Below are 13,925 nucleotides of genomic sequence, written 5' to 3'. Positions count from 1 at the left end.
CTCCCAGAATGCACCAGGCACTTTCCTGCCCCAGTGCCTTTGCTTATGCTGTTCCCACTTCCTGGGTTGCCCCCTTCATCTGCTTGGCAACCTCCGACTCAACCTGCAAGGCCCAGCCCAAATGTCACCTTCTCTTTGAAGCCTCCTCCAGTGCCCCCGCCCCCCTAGGCTAAGCGAGAACCCCTCACCCAGACTGTGGGCACCTTGAGGGCAGGGACAATGGCACTCCATCACTCTCCCAGTGGTGGGGCTCAGGTGCGACTACTGCTTCACATAACCGGCCTGGTTCCAGACACCTGTCCTGGCACCAGGGGAAATGGGTCCCAACCACAAAAAACTCACTGGTACTTGGGTTGGCCAAAACCTGACCCACGCTGGTGAGATGAAAGCGGCCTTAATGTTAGTGTACCCTAGAACTTGAGAGCTGGAAGGAGTCACCGTGACCCAGTGCAGCCAGCTCTTATTCAGATGAGGAACCTGAGTCCTACAGTCCCCAAGTCAGTCTGGGGCACAGCCAAGAACAGGGCATCCTTTCCTCAGCTCCTTCCCACTGCTCTGGCAGAGGAAGCCACAGAGGTAGGGAACCATCGTGGTTGGCGGTGTACGGAGCTCTTTTCTTGTGGTCTTTAAATGAACACTAAAAATTTGATGCAGTTGTTATTAATGCCAACAGTTGACAAATGGGTGAACAGTCCTGCAGGGGCCTGGGAAAGCTCCTCCAGGAGGGTTACAATAATCGAACCACATGGTTGGGACACAGGGTCAGATGCAAGGAGAAAGAAAACCCCACATGGGATGGGGTAGCTCTGTGGAGCTGTGACAAACCTATCACGACAATGCTCAGTGACTGACAAAGTCAACAGAACAGCCAAGAATGATCACCTCCTCTAAGAAGACCTCCTAGCCTGGATCCCCAGAGCACTTGTCACCCCTGCCGCACAGCAGATGTTGGTTTGTTGTAAAAGTGAAGGAAGACGGGGGTGGCGGCCACAGGTGAGACCGTGCTCACCGCATCCCTCCCCAGTCTGGGCACTCCTGGGAAACACCCCCTCCGCCCTCGTCCCTCTGCTGGGCCCAGCCTGGTGAACGGGACTGCTCGTCCTGAAGCCCCGGGGAAAGGGCCTGCGGAAAACAGACCTGCGGCTTCTAAGTGCGGCCACTTGAGTGATGAGTCTATTCAAGTGGATGGGTAATGGCCATCTGCTGGATTTCTTGCAGGATTCAAGGGGCCTGACAACATCAGGAAGAAATTCAGAAGCAAAAAGCTGAACTGCTTTCACCAGTGATGGTCTCCTCCCTGAGCCCCCTCAGCCCCGAAATTACCCTGTCAGGGAGCCCTGCCAGCCCCAGGACACAATCAGAAGTGCCCCTCACACTCAACCCTCTTTTCCTGGCTGGTGGCACAAAGAAGCCACCGCCAGATCTCAGGGAGGGAGGGGTATGACCCACGATGCTTATGCCAAGTCCCTCCCTCGGGTACAGCGCCGGGAAATTGGCTCCAGACTATTCCAGGACTGCCCCGTGCCCACTCTCTGTGCCTGAGAACAGCCTAAGCCGCCCCCAGGTAAAGCAGACCCCCGTTCTCTCCATCTTGTCTAATTCCCTTTAAAGCCCATCTCACCGCCTGTTTATCCGGCTCAGTTACATCTTCCCTTGTTTACTGTCTATCCTCTACCAGAATGAAGCGTCACCACGGTGTCCCCAGCATCCGGAAGGTGCCTGGTCTACAGCAGGTGCTCAATAAATGATGAACAAACAAATCATGTAGAACCAGATTCATCCTGCTTCAGGGCCAGCCACGGGGCCAGTCCCCCCGCCCCGTGCTCCCCATTCACATCTTGGTCCTACTCAGTCTGAGCCAACGCCCCTCTTCACATGAAACTGGTTTTCAAAGACACTGCTTCTCATAACCAGGGTGCCCAGTACTTAAGGAACCTGTCAGCTAAAGATTCTCTAAAGAGAGGTACCCCTGGGGCAAAGCGAATGACCATTCTTGACGCATTTGGGTTTCTTTCCCAGGAGTTGCGTTTAACCAGGGCCCACCTGCACTAAAAGGGGTAGAGAGGGGGCTGCTAGGCCTTGCCCTGCCATGGACCACTCCGCTGGCGGCACTGATTCTTAACTGTCATGCCCACACCACTACCAAGGGCCAGCCAAGCCGAGCCTCAGTGGCCCTCTGCTTTAATGAATAGAGCGTTCATTTATAACAAGTGCTTGGGACGCCTGTTTTGCAAACGGATGCCACTAAGTGCTCCGAAAACAACAGCTTCTCTCTTAAGTGGGTTAAACATTCCCCTCTGAAATCTTCTTTATGTTATTGATTTAAGCAACCCCTTCTCTGGTCCCGGTGGGAGGAAGACTTCAACCAGCTTGACCCGGTTCCACGGATTTGGAATCAATGGGCGCGGGAGATGTTCACCATCTGATTCACTATTTGAATAAATAGATAACCGGCACATGTGCGTTCCTGAACATGGCCAGCAGCTGCCCCCCAGGCACAGCTTGGGTGTCTCAGAGCATCTGAGACACATCAGATGTGGGCCCTGCCCTCGGGAAGTTCGGTGGGGAGGGGGCGGGAGGCAACTCACATTGGTCGGTGCCAGCCCTGCTTCCACACACGTTCACACAATTCTGTACAAGGTGGGGTCACATCTCAGTTTCTCACGGAGGCCCTGAAGCCCAGAGAGGGTAAGTAATTTGTCCAGAGACACACAGCCCATAAATGATGGAGCCGGGAGGAGAACCCAGGAGAACGTTGTGTCCTTGCCCCTCCACCAGCAGTTCTCAGAGTGAGGTCCCAGGAACAGCAGCAACTGCAGTCCCAGCTGGGAATTCTGAGAAATGTACATTCTCACCCTTCAGGTGATTCTGACATCTGCAGAAGTTTCTGCAGAAGATCCTGCAGAGGATCTCGTACTACGCCAGGGCACTGCAGTGGGTGATCAACGCAACCATGGGATCAACCTGGCACAGAAGCAGGAATGACTGTGAGCTGATGGGGTGGCCATCAGGGAGGGCTTCCTGGAGGAGGTGAAGACTGTGTTGGGATTTGTAGCATGACTGGGAATTCACTGAAGGGCACCCCACGTACAGGGAACGGCATATATGGGAGCGTGAAGTGTGGGGATGGGTGCGCTGTGAGGAATGAGGCCAGAGGATGGGGCTGGGGTTTCATCCTATGGGTGTGTGTCGGTGGGGAGGAAGCCGGCAGAACTGGCCTGGATTTATCCCCAGGTTAGTTTTCCCAACGACCACATAAGCACCTGTATACCACTTACTTAATACTATTCTTCATATCAGGCTCATGTTATATCTGCTCCATCTGTGAAAAGCCAGTCTCGCTGAGCATAAATTGAATTTTCTCATAAAAAGAAATCACCCAAACCAAAACACTGTTATAAAATCCTGCTCAGATCTTGTTATCAGCAGAAGGCCTATGCTTGAGGCTTGCTCTTTCTTTAAAACAGAGATTAGCAAGTATAGAGTATCCATGTCACAGAGGGCAGCCATAAAACAGAAGAAGGATTCTCTTTATATCTGATAGGGAATGAGATACAAGATATATTATAAATGAAAAGGCTAAACTTAGAATGCTGTATGTGCCTAAAAAAAAAAGGGAAGAATACACACACACACACACACACACACACACCCCACACGCTGATAGACACACAAAGTATCTCTGGATGGTGGTTACCTCTGGGGGGCTGGGGCTGGGAGGGGGCTCACTGTTTGTCTTGTAGCCTTTTATATCTTTCACTGTTTAACCATGTGACACATTACTTCCTATAAAATAAGGAAATAGAATTAAGCTTTTTTTGGAGTGATAAAGAGGCATTAAAGAGATATTAGCCCCGACCAACACTCTGGGCTCAGTGTAATCGGAGGGGCTAAAAGAACTCCAGGAGGGGAATAGCTTTTTCCCGGGTCCGTATGATAGGCTCCGTGTCACCCTATGCAGCATCTATGGCTCACCTGGAATCATTTCATGCCCACCTGTGGCCTGGGTCTTACACTTCCAGAAACCCAGGAATCTGAGAGTACACTCTCTGCAGCAAGAAATAACACCCTGAAGCACATAAGGAGTTCACAGCAACCTAAGGCTGGGGAGGGCTGCCTGGTGCCAGGGGGACCGAAAGCGGGGTTCCAGGGCCCTGGTCGCCTCCCTCCTCTTGGGAACAAAACCTGGCTGCTGCCTCACTGTGCGCCTCCTGCATTGTGAGAGAGGAGAAAAGGCCCCCGGGGGCACCTCCTGCACGGAGGCGGGTGCCTGCAGCTGGACGGCCGCTATCTCTAGGAATCACTCATCAAGTTCCGTTATTTAGTCCATAAGGAAATTGAGACACAGAGAGGTCAGTGGCTGGAGGCCACTCAGCTGGTCGTGGCAGAGCTGGGATTCCGACCTGGGGGTCCATGTGTGAAAAGTCTAGGGCTGGGGGGCTTCCCTGGTGGCGCAGTGGTTGAGAATCTGCCTGCCAATGCAGGGGATACGGGTTTGAGCCCTGGTCTGGGAAGATCCCACATGCCGCGGAGCAACTAAGCCCGTGAACCACAACTACTGAGCCTGTGCTCTAGAGCCTGCGAGCCACAGCTACTGAGCCCGCGCCACAACTACTGAGCCCACGTGCCACAACTACTGAAGCCCACATGCCTATAAAGCCCGTGCTCCACAAACAAGAGAAGCCACAACGAGAAGCCTGTGCACCGCAACAAAGAGTAGCCCCAGCTCGCCGCAACTAGAGAAAGCCCACGTGCAGCAACGAAGACCCAACGCAGCCAAAAATAAATAAATAAAATAAATAAATTAAAAAAAAAAAGTCTAGGGCTGGGAATCGAATCTGACCCCACGAAACAGGAGTAAAGCTCGAGGCCCACACTGGGCCCCTCCAGGCTCCTGGAGCACATCCACCAATGAGCACCTCTTACACAACACAATCCACAGACAATTCTGGTCTCTCTGGTAATTTCCATAAATGACTGTAATTTATGTGTTAATAGCACAGATATCAAGGTTTGGAAACCCCTGGAGTGTTAGAAACATAATTTGTAATTACAAGCACACAACAATTTGTTCAATGTCAGTGATGTGTCCAGTAATTATCACGCTGGTGAAGAGGAACCCATATCGAGTACAGCGGGGTGCACGGGGGCCAGGGACAGAGAGCCAGCGCTGGGGGTGCTGGGCTTGGACCTGGGCGGTTTCCCTCAAGGCCACGTCCTATCCCAGGATCCCTCCTTTCCCTCCCGCAGTGCCCTGTCCTGGGGGCGTTTGCACCCGGTGGGCCTCTCACGGGGCTCGGCCCTGCCTGCGGGCACCCAAGCACGGACAAGTAGGCACCCCTTCCAGGGGGCATTCCTAGAGGAAACTGCCTCCTGCCCTCAGGAGGGGCCCTGTGTACGGGCCTGTTTCCTGTCCTTCCTGGGCAGTCTGGGGACAACGCTACTTCCAGTAAATTCCCTCTTGCTTTGGTCAGCCAGCTTGCTGTGGGCTGCTTGCAATCGTGGCTCCAGCTTCTGCCCTTGGTCTCCCTTAGTGACCACCCATGGTTCCGAGGCAGGGATGGCTGGTTGCATTCCCAGTGGCAGTGGCTGCCCTTCCCTGAGCACCAATTCGGTGCTGGGAGCTCCAAGGGACTCCCATCGGGCGAGCAACCCTCCCACCTACAGAGAGGGTACCGTTCACATCTTACAGAAGGAATAGGACTCAAAAGGACCAAACCACTTGCCCAAGATGCCAGATCACACACCAGCCTCGGGGAGCTGGGATGTGATACCAGCGATGGGCCGGGTGTGAGCGTTCCCACTCTGGGACTCAGCCTCTGGTGCGTAGGGCACGTCTTCATTCAACACATGTCGGCTCCCTGTGCGTCCAGCCCCCAGGCCAGGTGCGGGGGTCCCGGTGGAGCAGGGGAGGCACTGCCAGGCCCTGCAGGCCTGCCTCCTGGGTGCCCAGCCCTGGCTGGGCCAACATTCCTTGGGCACTCAGTGTGTGCTGACGCATGCCCACCCTGGGAGGGGGCACCTCATTATCTGCATTTCACTGGCTGAGGCTGCAGAGTGGAGATCTGGACCGCAGTACTCCCCTGCAGAGGGTGGTTTCACCCAGCTGTTCCCCTGTCAGGCTTGGTGGCAAATTTAGATCGGCTTAAAACGTCAGCTCAGGTCACAGCTGATGGATGGTCCTCGGAGGGGATGAAAGACGGGGTGCTGGCAACTGCGGGCTGGAGCCACCGAACCAGCAGTCTGGGTGCCACCTGGGGTGCGGGTGAGGGCAGGGGGAAGTGTGGCCCCGCCCCGGCCTGACCAGAGCTAGACCCAACCCCACTTGACCTGCGCTGGTCCCTGCTGGGCCAGCCCAGCGGTCACCTCTGAGGGGCCGTCGCCACCTGTCGCCCTGCTGGAGAACTGCAGTCTGGCCTTCCCAGCCCCAAGCCTCCTGGATAGGGAGGTGCCCAGCCACGGGGCAGGTGCCCAGAGGAGCAACTGAGGCAGCCTCTGGACCCCACGGTAAGCTTCCTCATTCAGATCTCTTCCTTCCGGCACAACCTAAGACACCCTCCCCCCCGCCGCCCCCACCCCCATCACACAGCGGGAGGGCAGCTGGATCAGGAAGCAGAGCCAGCACTCAAACCCAATTTCACTGACATTTCTATCTAACAAGTCACTGACCTGCTTCAAACCCTGGCTCCTCGCTGCTTAAGAAATAAGCAGCGAACTCCTCACCACGCCCACAAGCCCCTGTGGATTCGGCCTCTGCCTGCCTCTGCCCTCCGTCTCATCTCCAGCCTCATACCCGGCAAGTTGGCTCCTGCCCCTGGGCCTTTGCACGTGCTGTTCCCACTGCCGGGTGCATACGTCTCTCTCTTTTCACCTACTTATCCCTGACTCCACTTTCAAGGAAGCCTTGCCTGACCTCCTTACAGGCCCCACTGAGCAAGTCCTCCCAGCCCCTGGTCCATGCTGTTCGTGGGGGCATTTCCCTCTCCTTCACTGGACAGCTCCGTGAGGATAAAAGTCACGTCTGTGGGACTCAGCATTTATTGCCAGCCTGGCACACACTAGGTGCTGGAGAAATATTTGTGCATGAGATGAGTTCACATGAGTCCCTGTCCCCAAATCAACATGCCTTCATAAATAAAGTGGCCCTGCTCAAGGGGCCGGGCACAGAGGTAAGGGTCCTTCATACTTGAGCTTTGGGGGGAGTATTAACAGATGCTAACGTGGAGGGTCTCTGCTGAGGAGTCCTGACCAGGAGCAGCTAGAGCTGCAATGTGGATGCAGTTCTACTCTGAGCCATGGCCCCGTTCCCTGAGGATCCACTGGGCTGGGTTTACCCAAGCTGCTCCCACAGACAGAGGAGAGTGTTTGGAGCTGCCTTTCCCCTGGGGTTACCAGCAGAGTCCTGGAGGGAGATTCTAGAAAACTGAGCAGAGCGCGTAAGTGGAGAGCAGGCACCTCTCCTTCACCAGCGAGCATGCAGGGCCTGCGTGTGAATTTGGAAAAAGCGCCCTCTTCTGGTGGACACAGCCTCTCAGGCCTGTGGCTTGGTAACAGCGCATTCTTCCTTTGCCAACTGCTCTTGTGCAGTGCACAACCTGAACATCTGCACACGGGCAGCGCCTGGAGCTCTGCCCCACTGGGTGACCGGCCACCCTCCCGACACCAACGGTGGATCCTGCTCTTGCTTCAAGGGGGCAGGGAGCCTTTCTGATGAAGCCTCCTAGTCACGCACACAGGGTATGTTGCCGCATGTGGCCACCTGCTGCTTTCCTTTCTCAGAGGCTGGGAGAGATAAAGCCCTGACCCCAGCCCTCTGGGAGCTTTCCCTGGCAGAGATAAGAAGCCGGCAGGTCCAGGAGTCACAAGGCCCACAGAGAACGTATCAGTGAGACTTAGCGCTGATCTCGACTGTCTCCCGGAGAGCACCATCAAAGCTCAAGAGGAAGCAGTGAGAACTCCAGCCTACGTCATGCGCTTCTTCCCTGGGCCGGATGGGTGAGGCGTGGCTGGCTGGGTCCTCAAGAAGACACACCCTCGGTCCTCTCACTGGGGCCACCACGCGCCCTGGGTTTCTGCACTGAGTCGGGAGCCCAGAGGAGGCTCAAGGTCACCCGATGAACAGCGGGCTGGGCCTCAGCCAGGTCCCCAGGCTCCACCCTTGCTCCAGACCCAGATCTGCTGGAGTGGGGAGGAGGGGGAGCCGGCCTCCAACTGGGGCCTTCACTGGGCACAGAGGGACCGTTCTTTGCGGCTCAACAATCCCCCTGTTTGCCCCGTGCCAGGCTGCAGCCTCCCTCAAGTCCTGCTGACGAGGAAGATCTGGTGCCAGCATCCACAAATATGCGGGCCTTCTGCAGGAAAGCCGCCGTCAGGCTCTCTAACCGAGGGGGTGGGTTTAAAGGCCCAGAGGGAAGCCGCAGGATAGGGGCAGAGCAAGCTGCTGGGGGCTCTCTTTAAAATACGGCAGAGGAACAAATATATACACAGGAACATTTCTGACCAGAGATACCCCAAAATGCTCGTCCTGTTTGCTCCGGGGAGGGGGCGGGGGGCATACGTCGTTTGCATTGTATACTCTTATAATGCTGAACATTTTACCACGTGCCTGTATTTCCTAAGCAAGTAGTAAACTCATAGGAATAAATGCATGCATAAAGCCCAGGAAGAAAAGAAATGCACAGGAGCTCAGAAATTCAGAGGACGCAGTGAACTCAGGTATTGACCTTCCCTGTAAAAACAAAAGCTAAGTGCCCGAGTGCCTGCTGGGAGCCGCCGTGTTTGGAAGCCCTTTCATGCACGGTGGCATTTCAGAGCGACCTGGAGAGGTGGGGCCTACTACTGTCACCCCCGCCACGGCACAAACGAGGAGACGGAGCCCAAGTCTTACCCACTAGCCTAGGCTGAGCTGGGCCCAGAGCCGCTGGCTCTTGTTCCCGCCCTGATGCCCCCCGGCAAGGACCTAGAGTTCTCAAAGAGCCCCAGGGAGCCGCAGCTCTGCGCCAGAGGGACTGTGCCTTTGGGCAGGGGGTGAGCAGGGCCTGCGACTTCGGGGGTCATGTGGGCAGGCTGCTGAGATGCTGGGGACCGTCCTCCCAGCCCGGGCCCCAGCTGGGCCATAGCCCATCTCCGAGCCTCAGTTTCCTCATCTATTAAATGGGCGAATCTTCCCTCCCTTGCAGGGTTGGAATAAAGATCACCCGAGGGGAGGTTCCCGGCACATAGACGGTGCTCAGCACACACCCACTTCCTCCCCCTCTTCCCTGCCCTGAAGACTCCAGGAGCACGAAGGTACCGGCCATTGTGGGGGGGGGGGCACCAGGATCTGGAGGGGGGACTGGAGGTTGGCAGTGCCACCCCCCCACCCCCCAGTGGGCAGGCCCTCGTCACTGAAGAGGATACGGAGTCCCTCGGGAGCCGGTGGGCAGGTGCATGTACGTGTGTGTGTGAGCCTGGGTGAGTGTGCACGGGGGCCTGAGACCGGCAGGTCCTTGCTCTTGGCCGCCGCCCTCCACCTCCTGGCTCTCGGCTTCTCCCAATAGACCCAGATGGAAAGAGCTTGCGGGGGAGTGAGGGGGGGGACATTTAATTTTCCAGACAGAAGTTCCCAGAGCTGGGCAGGGAAGTCACAGCCAAGGGTCCCCCCGGCCCTCTCTTACCTTGCTCCAGTGCCCCGGCTGGGGGTGTCCTGAGGCAAACAGCGCAGCCGCGCTGGCCTCTGGGGGTCTCCTCTGCAGCCCACAGAGCTGAGCTCCCTCGGCCCTCCCGGGGGTCTGTGCAGTGGACGGTGCGGGTCATAAGCCCTGAGCCCCTGCTTAATCCGCCAGAGCCCGAGTCACCGCCAGCTGGACACGTGACGGGCCCCACAGACCTGTTTGGCAGGAGCGGCAGCTGGTCCAGTGGGGGAGGGCTGTCCGCCCTGCCCTGCCCCCGGGGGCTGTCCCTGCTGGGGCTCCCAGGCCAGAGCCTGCAGTCCTGGGCTCCTGCCTGCCCAGGGCGGGCAGGGCAGGTAGGGGAAAGGGACACATATGTCACCAAACGGCGCTGGGCAAGCTGGGAAATGGGGTGTGCGTGCGTGTGCGTGTGTGTGCGTGCGTGCGCGTGCGAAATGGGACCCTTAACTCACGCCCTTTACTAACATCAATTCCTCGTAGATTAAAGATCTAACGCAAAAAGGTGAATTCATGACCACAGGGTAGGAAAGGATTCTTAAAACACAAAACAAAAATAAAGTGAAAGATAGATTTGATAGAAATTAAGAACTCTGAAATTAAGATGTTCTTTCCAAGACCCCAGGAAAAGTGAAAAATGCAAGATATTTACAACACATACAACTGACAAAGGACTGGAATCCGGAATACCTAAAGAATCCTCCAAATCAACAAGAAAACAGGGCTTCCCCGGTGGCTCAGTGGTTGAGAATCTGCCTGCCAATGCAGGGGACACGGGTTCAAGCCCTGGTCTGGGAAGATCCCACATGCCACGGAGCAGCTGGGCCCGTGAGCCACAACTACTGAGCCTGCGCGTCTGGAGCCTGTGCTCCGCAACAGGAGAGGCCGCGATGGTGAGAGGCCCGCGCACCGCGATGAGGAGTGGCCCCCGCTCACCGCAACTGGAGAAAGCCCTCTGGAGAAAGCCCTCGCACAGAAACGAAGACCCAACACAGCCATAAATAAATAAATAAATAAATTAAAAAAAAAAAAAAAACAAGAAAACAAAAAGACAGCCCAAGGTAGGCAAGAAGCTTGAACAGCCACCGAGGAGGAGATCCAAACGGCCAGTAACCTTACGAAAAATGCTCAACCCCATCAGCAGTCAGGGGAATGCGGATCACAGCCATTACACACCCACCAGGAGAGCAAAAATGGCAGAGACTGACAACAGGCGGTGCCACTGGGAGTGGGGGGCGACGGGACGGAAGGACCACAGCGTTGGTCTGCTCTATGACATTGAACATGTGCGTCCTGTGTGGCCCAGTTCCAGACAGATGCCGGAAAGGAGGTCATATGTGCACTAGGACGTGGGCAGGTTCAAGAACACAGCCCCGAACTGAAGACACCCTGTGTGTCCATCACAGAGACTGGATAGTAAACCGTGGCCCGGCGACGCAGTGGAATACTACACAGCCGTGACCACGACAAGCAACAGCTCCTTGTGACTCTGAGAAGAAGCCAGACCCAAACAGATATCGACAGCCTAAGTCCATGTATAAACAAGTCAACAATAAGAACAAGGCCATGTGGTGAAGAGTTGCTCAGACAGGTGGTAAGACAGTGACAGCAAGAACAATATGATCACAGAAGTCAGGGTGGTGAGCATCCGTGAGGGGCAACAGTTGAGGGGGAGCCCATGGGGTGGGGTGGGGGGCTTCTGGCAGCGCTTCGTCTCGGGGCCCGGGAGGTGGTCTCACAACGTGTGTGTTCCTCTTATTTCTCCCGAAGCTGCTGCATGCCTGTCTTTTCGCCTTTCTGTTTGACAGGTTACCTGTCCCATCTAACATAGAAAGGTATGTGTGGTGTGGCACACAGAGGGGACAGGCAGGGACCCCAGCTAGGACGGCAGAGCAGACTTCAGTGCAGCACCACAGGGCAGACAGCCCAGCCACATCGGGCACCTGAGCTGGAGGAGCATATCTGCTGTCTCATTTCACAAACGAGAACCGAGGATCAGAGACAGGAAGGAAACTGCCCAAGTTTGCACAGCAAGTGGGAAGCCAGCAGGGCCAGGACTGGAATCTAGGTCTCCCGGAGCCCAGATGAGGGTGACGGGGCTCCTCTCCTCTCCCTTCCGGAAGAGTTCTTCCACTGTAAAGCACCTTTAACACCGAGCAGGGCAGATGCATTCTTTTTAGCACTCACTGAAATTCTCTGTTTGTTTACTTTTTTGTTGTGGGTCTCCTGCCGCTGAAATCAAAGCTCCTGGAGGGCAAGGCGTTTTGTCTGTGTGGCTCCTTTGCTATCATCACAGGCGCTCCATAGATATTTGTTGAATGAGAAAATCAGCAGAGCTGGCATTTCTATTTGGACTTTGAGGCCTTAGGAATAGTGAGTGGCTTCTCAATATCCCCAAAGGAGAAAATGGAAACTAGCTGTATGACATTGACACACTTTCCAGAATTACCTTCATAACTGCCTTAGGAGGTTGGCCCTGTCATCACTCCCATTTTAAAGAGGAGGAGACTGAGGCTCACGGAGGTCCAGGAAGCTAGGGAGCTGAGAGCTGGGACTTGAACCCATCCCAGCGGCAGGCTGGCCCTCAGCTGGTCCACGCACCTGAGCCAATCAGGATCTGCTGCTTCGGCCCCTCCTCCCGGCCCCCAACCCTTACAATTTCCAAAGTGCTTTCCGGACTCTTTCAAAGTCCTTCAGCTCAGGGAGGGGAAGGGACTTGTCCAAAGCAACAAGGAGTTCAGCTCTGACCTCAGGGCTTCCCAAGTTAGTGTGGCCGACAGTGACCCCAGCGCTCCTGGATTGGCCATAAGACTCTCAATTTCCTTCCTGCTTCACGCCAAATCCTCAGGCCCCTTGGCCAAGTCCAAAACCTGGTCCTAGTTCCGAATCTGGAGGAGCCGAATAATGGAGTGTTCCCATAATACCCCGAGGAAACTGGCTTTATTAAAACAGCCTGGCACTGAGCATTTTTCCAAACCTATATTACCATCCTGATAGCTTGCACTAAGTCCTCAGATAATAATTAAAAAAAAAAAAAAAACTCATTGGCTCTGGGAGTCCTGGAGCTAAAATGGCCCTCCAGGGCACCGCGCCTAACCGAGGCACGGGAGACTTCTCGACTGCCGCAGCTTGCATACCTCCAGTGAGGACAACTCACCACCTTTTTCCTTGTTTGGATCCACCTCAGTTGAGCACAACGAAGACTCACATTAGCCCCTGGCGCTGGGGACCGGCAGGTGCCTCCGCCACTGTTCCGCCCTCCCGACAGGACTTCCTTCTGAAGAGGCAGCAGATGAGGCCCAAACGCATGCACCGGGTCCCAGGACCCCTTCGCAAGCCTTCCTATCTCCGTCCACACAGGCCGCGTGGATTCACGGGGTCAGTCCCCTCTGGGCACCCTAACCCCCGCGCCCCCCCCGGCCATCTGCACGCGCAAAGTGCCAAGCTGTCGGGACACTAGGGCCCAAGTCACGGGAAAGACCGCGGCCAGCGGCGGGCGGGGGGTGCAGCATTCTCAGTGGGTCCCACTGGCCCGTGCGGCTGACATCACTGTTTTGATATTACGCTTCTAGAGCCTTCATACACATTAGCGGATGGGTTTGTGGTTTCGAAGATGAAACGGGCTGATACAAGTGAGACCCCCGTGACAAGGTCGGGCACGGAGTAGATGCTTTAAAAGACGCTTGCTGGGTGTGAACTGTAATCGTACTAGATCAGAAGGCCACATACACTCAGTTCTTCGAAGAGTCACTGAGAACTTGACTGCCTGCATCCTGCCTTTCCAAGCCGGCACTTGTGCGGTAGGGCCACTGAAGAGCTCAGGCAGTGTGTGGGGGGGCGGGGGGGGGGGCGGGTGTCCTGCAGTCAGGCCTACCTATGTCCCTGCACGCTGTCCCCCTCCCCAGTTCAGTGACAATGGGACCCCCAGGGGAGGCAGACACAGACACTGGGCAGATTTTGCTGAAGAGGTGACACCAATGGGTGAAGGCTGAGCAAAGGTTTCTGGGTGGCGCAGGTGGGGTGGGCATACCTGCAGGAGCCAGGACAGGCAAGGATGAAGGCTGGGCCCAGTGGGAAGGCAGCAGGCACTGGAAGACGCTGCCCCCAGAAGCGGGTCTGAGTCACACTTCACAGTGTGGACACCAGGTCTGAGCAATGCCAGTATGTGGAACCCTGGGCCTCATACAGGGACCTGCCCCAGTGCCTTCACCCAGCCTCTTTCATACAAGAATCATCATCTCCTGATAGGAGCAAGCA

The 13,925-nt window shown here is 55.8% G+C and overlaps 1 protein-coding gene across 13 annotated transcripts in view; it reads right to left on the bottom strand.

Moving 5' to 3' along the window:
• Positions 1-13,925, bottom strand: part of IQSEC1 (IQ motif and Sec7 domain ArfGEF 1) — a 330,464-nt gene that overhangs the window by 72,773 nt on the left and 243,766 nt on the right. The window contains exon 1 of one of the 13 annotated variants that reach the window (XM_082413923.1): positions 9,657-9,797. The exons of the other annotated variants lie outside the window; for them this stretch is intronic. The gene's annotated coding sequence lies outside the window, so the exon portion shown is untranslated. Of the gene's footprint in view, positions 1-9,656; positions 9,798-13,925 lie in introns of those variants that run through there. 13 annotated transcript variants of the gene reach the window in all.

The sequence above is a fragment of the Balaenoptera physalus genome (assembly GCF_965194825.1).
Source record: "Balaenoptera physalus genome assembly, chromosome: 11".
Lineage (NCBI taxonomy): Eukaryota > Metazoa > Chordata > Mammalia > Artiodactyla > Balaenopteridae > Balaenoptera > Balaenoptera physalus.
The sequence above is the reverse complement of the archived record's forward strand: the minus strand, read 5'-3'. Positions and strand labels throughout refer to the sequence as shown.